The 4,397-nt window shown below is 38.6% G+C and overlaps 1 pseudogene; it reads right to left on the reverse strand.

Annotated features, from left to right (window-relative positions):
• LOC107677645 (myomesin-3-like) overlaps positions 1 to 4,397 on the reverse strand; it is a 62,141-nt pseudogene that overhangs the window by 57,225 nt on the left and 519 nt on the right.

Here is a 4,397-nt window from a genome sequence, read left to right on the forward strand (position 1 = left end):
TCGGAGGATTTCGATATAAGCCAAGAGGAGACTGGTTTTCCTTTGCTAAAGTAAGGAAACTTTGCTTCCTTTGCTCCTGTTAACAAACGTTGGTTTTCACGTAACAATACTCACCGGCGCATGCGCAACACTGTCCTCATACGTCATCCGCCCGGAACTGCTTCCAGTGTACAACAGTGAGCGCAAGCTAGATTAAAGTGATTAAACAGTTTGAAAGATCAAAGACAATTTTTAATATACCTCCGACTGGATTTATCTGAAAGAGGAAATTCATATACACCTAGGATGACTTGAGGGTGAGTAAAACATGGACTAATTTTCATTTTTGGGTGAAGGGTGTTTTTTTTCAATAGTCCAAAAGAAGTCAAATAAAGCTCATCCATCCATCATTAAAAGTGTCCCACACTGCTCTGGGGGGTGAATAAAGGCCTCCTGTAGCGAATCATTGTGTTTTTGTAAGAAACATATCCATATTTAAAATGTTATAAACAGTAATCTCTAGCTTGCGCTAACTGTCGTATGCCCATTCATTCCGGCGGATGACGTAGGGAGAGAGCAAAACAAAACACCGGTCACGAATTAAAAGTACAAAATGAGGATTTGTAAAGACAAATGTCGGAGGATTTCGATATAAGCCAAGAGGAGACTGGTTTTTCTTTGCTAAAGTAAGGAAACTTTGCTTCCTTTGCTCCTGTTAACAAACGTTGGTTTTCACGTAACAATACTCACCGGCGCATGCGCAACACTGTCCTCATACGTCATCCGCCCGGAACTGCTTCCAGTGTACAACAGTGAGCGCAAGCTAGATTAAAGTGATTATTACGTTTTGAATATGGATATTTTTCTTACAAAAACGCATCGATTCGCTACAGGAGGCCTTTGTTCACCCCCCGGAGCCGTGTGAGACACTTTGTTTTATGGATGGGCGCTTTTTATTTAATTGCTTTTGGACTGATGCATGCAACACCCGCTGAGTGCCATGAAACAGTTTGAAAGATCAAAGACAATTTTTAATATACCTCCGACTGGATTTATCTGAAAGAGGAAATTCATATACACCTAGGATGACTTGAGGGTGAGTAAAACATGGACTAATTTTCATTTTTGGGTGAACTAACCATTTAAGTCGCTGGGGTATATTTGTAGCAATAGCCAAAAATACATTGTATGGGTCAAAATTATTGATTTTTCTTTTATGCCAAATATCATTAGTATGTTAAGTAAAGATCATGTTCCATGAAGATATTTTGTAAATTTCCTACCGTAAATATATAAAAACGTAATTTTTGATTAGTAATATGCATTGCTAAGAACTTCATTTGGACAACTTTAAAGGTGATTTTCTCAATATTTAGATTTTTTTGCACCCTCAGATTCCAGATTTTCAAATAGTTGTATCTCGGCCAAATATTGTCCTATCATAACAAACCAGACTTCAATGGAAAGATTATTTATTCAGCTTTCAAAAAATTGACCCTTATGACTGGCTATGTGGTCCAGGGTCACACATCAGAAAACATTTCGCAATGTTCGGTATCTCGACAAAACAGCTGCCAAACAGAATGAAACACTCAGACGTGGATATTTTTCAGTCTGTAGTGTGAATGAGACGGAGCGTGACACTTCTTCATATGAGCAAGATGAACACTTGATCTGGCTCTCGTCTCTCATCTCACCTTCACTTAAACACAAAAGCACAGCGAGACTCCGCTCGACCTTCATCCTGGTCCTGACAGGCTCTATCACTCATCCTCACCTCATCCGTCCTGCGTTTGAGGCTTGATTTACTGAAGTGACCTTTCTCAGCAGTCTTCCCGAGCTCTTCCCGTGCCGTAACCTCCGCCAGAGGAGCATGACCGTGTTCTGAACAGGATTACCAGACTCCAAACTAAAGCGGCTGCCGGCGCGCTGTCAATTGCAGGTAAACCTGTTAAGCGTGAGGGGTGAACACAGCAGACGTGCCCTTCCCATAATGCTAAGCAGGCAGAGAGAAGAGAAAAACTGAAGGTCTGAAGGTAAAATGAAAGAGCTGCTTTAGTTCGTTCAACAATATTTCAAACCTGTCAAGAACAGGTTCAGGTCACATTTCAATATACAAAATATAAGCCTGAGAGAGGAAGAGTGTGTATACGAGGTGGAGGAAGAGGAGGACGATGAAGAGCAAGAATGATGAAATTAGAGCTACTGTGATGGACCATGTTCTTGTGCATGGAGTTCAAGCTAATTGGAGCAGACTCTCTGTGGCCACCATAATCAGCTGGAAAGTTCAAAAGAAGAGTGGAAGAGAATCTTGTGTAGAATTGCAAGACTAACACCTTGGGGGGGAAGAACTACTACAGTTTTTTTTCAACTGCTTACAAACAAAATTTTTACTTGTCACACAATTTCTGAAACCTGACACTCAAACACCGAACCACACACCAAATCTGCAAATCCATACACTAATTCTCGGCCTTTGACTCAGTATTCAATTTCATAAAACACTTTTTTGCAAAACACAACATGCAGTTCTCTATGTAACACACAAAAATCTAACAGGAATTAATATTATGGCAAAGGTGTTTGCAAATGATTGGTTTTGAGATGTGTTTGTGATATTTTGAATGCAGTGCTTCATTTTGCAAGAGATGTGAGGCATTTTGTGTGTGCAATTATTTCTGAAAGCTGACACTCAAACACCAGAAGCACACACCAAATCTGCAAAACCATAGACGAATTCTCGACCTTTGACTCAGTTTTCAATTTCATAAAACACTTCACAAAACACAACACACAATTATACCATAAACACTTTGCAATGTAAATAAAATATCGTTTTTTGCATTGCAGTAATGAGAATTTGTGGAGGGAAATGTGCTTAATTGTTGTGAAAGTGGGGGGGGGGAAAACTCTGGTTCCCCAAAAAAAAAACTCAACTTTTTTTTTTTTTAGATTTATTCATATCTTCACTTACTGTATATTCGAGAACATCCACTTTCATATCTTTGGAATTTTTTGAAATATAATACCCAGCCTTAGGCATTTAGCACTGATGTTTTAGGAGATGATGTATTTTCCCTAAAGACTGTGCAAAGTTTTGAGTGTTTGCTGCTGTCCTTTTCCTGCAGGTTTTTTCTAGCTGGATGAATTTGCATGTGTCCTATTTTTAATGCAATGAAACCCAAAACTGTGTTTATGTTTCAGTGTTTATTTCTGATGTAAATCTCCAGCTAAAACTTTGAGAGATTTTGATGCAATGTGATGCGCGCCGCTTCTAAAAACGGTTTGACATGTAAATCATTTCTTGACCTGCCGTGTCCTGATCGCATCCGTGACTCCATTATATTATATTTAAGCCTTTCAGATGTTCAGCAGGAAAGCTGTGACACTCACAAGAGTTTAAAAAAGCAAAGCCATAAAACAATAATGTCAGCTCTTTACCAAAGACGTGTGTGTGCGAGTGTGTGTGTGTGTCAGTACCATGTCCGGTGGCGTGGGAACTTGGGTCCGGTCAAGATCTCCTTCACAGACATGACGTCCCCGGGAATGCTGGGATAGAACTCGCTCAGAGAGGCGGTTTCATCACTGATCAAACACAAAGATAAAAACACTCGTCACGCTCATGACTGAAGCTGTTCTGGACTGATGAGCATCCACAGGTCAAATACTCAATCTCCACAATATACTTTCAACTAGCATTTTACTGTGTTTTACTTCTTGCATTAAACATGTTTACAGTTTTTTTTCAACTGCTTACACATTTTCTAAACTTTACCTCTTTTTTTAAAAACTTAACAGACAAATCCAAGAATTGCACACACAAAATGCAAAATGTCTCACATCTCTTGCAAAATGACACACTGCATTCAAAAGATCACAAACACATCTCAAAAGCAAACATCTGTCTTACGTTGCAAACACTTTTGCCATAATATATATTTGGATATGTCATATAAACACAATAATTCAAAACCTAAAGCTCTTCTTTCATGAGCTCCTATGGACATTTCTGTACAAGATCGAAAGTAATTGTCAGAGATTTTGAAAAATTCACAGTAAACACGAAAGCAAGATTGCATATTTTTGGATATGTCATATAAACACAATAATTCAAAACCTAAAGCTCTTCTTTCATGAGCTCCTATGGATATTTCCGTACAAGAACGAAAGTAATTGTCAGAGAGATTTTGAAAAATTCACAGTAAACACGAAAGCAAGATTGAAAACAAACGATTTATTTTTTTTACTGTAAGCATTTGTGGTTCTGAATACAGTACTAGAGAAAAGAAAAGAAATACAGTGTGTAGTTGGACAGAATCCAAACATAATTTTGAAAAAAAGATGATTATTCCAAAGGAAGTGTGTGTGTGTGTGTGTGTGTGTGTGTGTGTGTGTGTGTGTGTGTGTGATGGTTGGGG

The sequence above is a fragment of the Sinocyclocheilus anshuiensis genome, unplaced genomic scaffold (genome assembly GCF_001515605.1).
Source record: "Sinocyclocheilus anshuiensis isolate Anshui unplaced genomic scaffold, SAMN03320099.WGS_v1.1 scaffold796, whole genome shotgun sequence".
In the NCBI taxonomy this organism is placed as follows: domain Eukaryota; kingdom Metazoa; phylum Chordata; class Actinopteri; order Cypriniformes; family Cyprinidae; genus Sinocyclocheilus; species Sinocyclocheilus anshuiensis.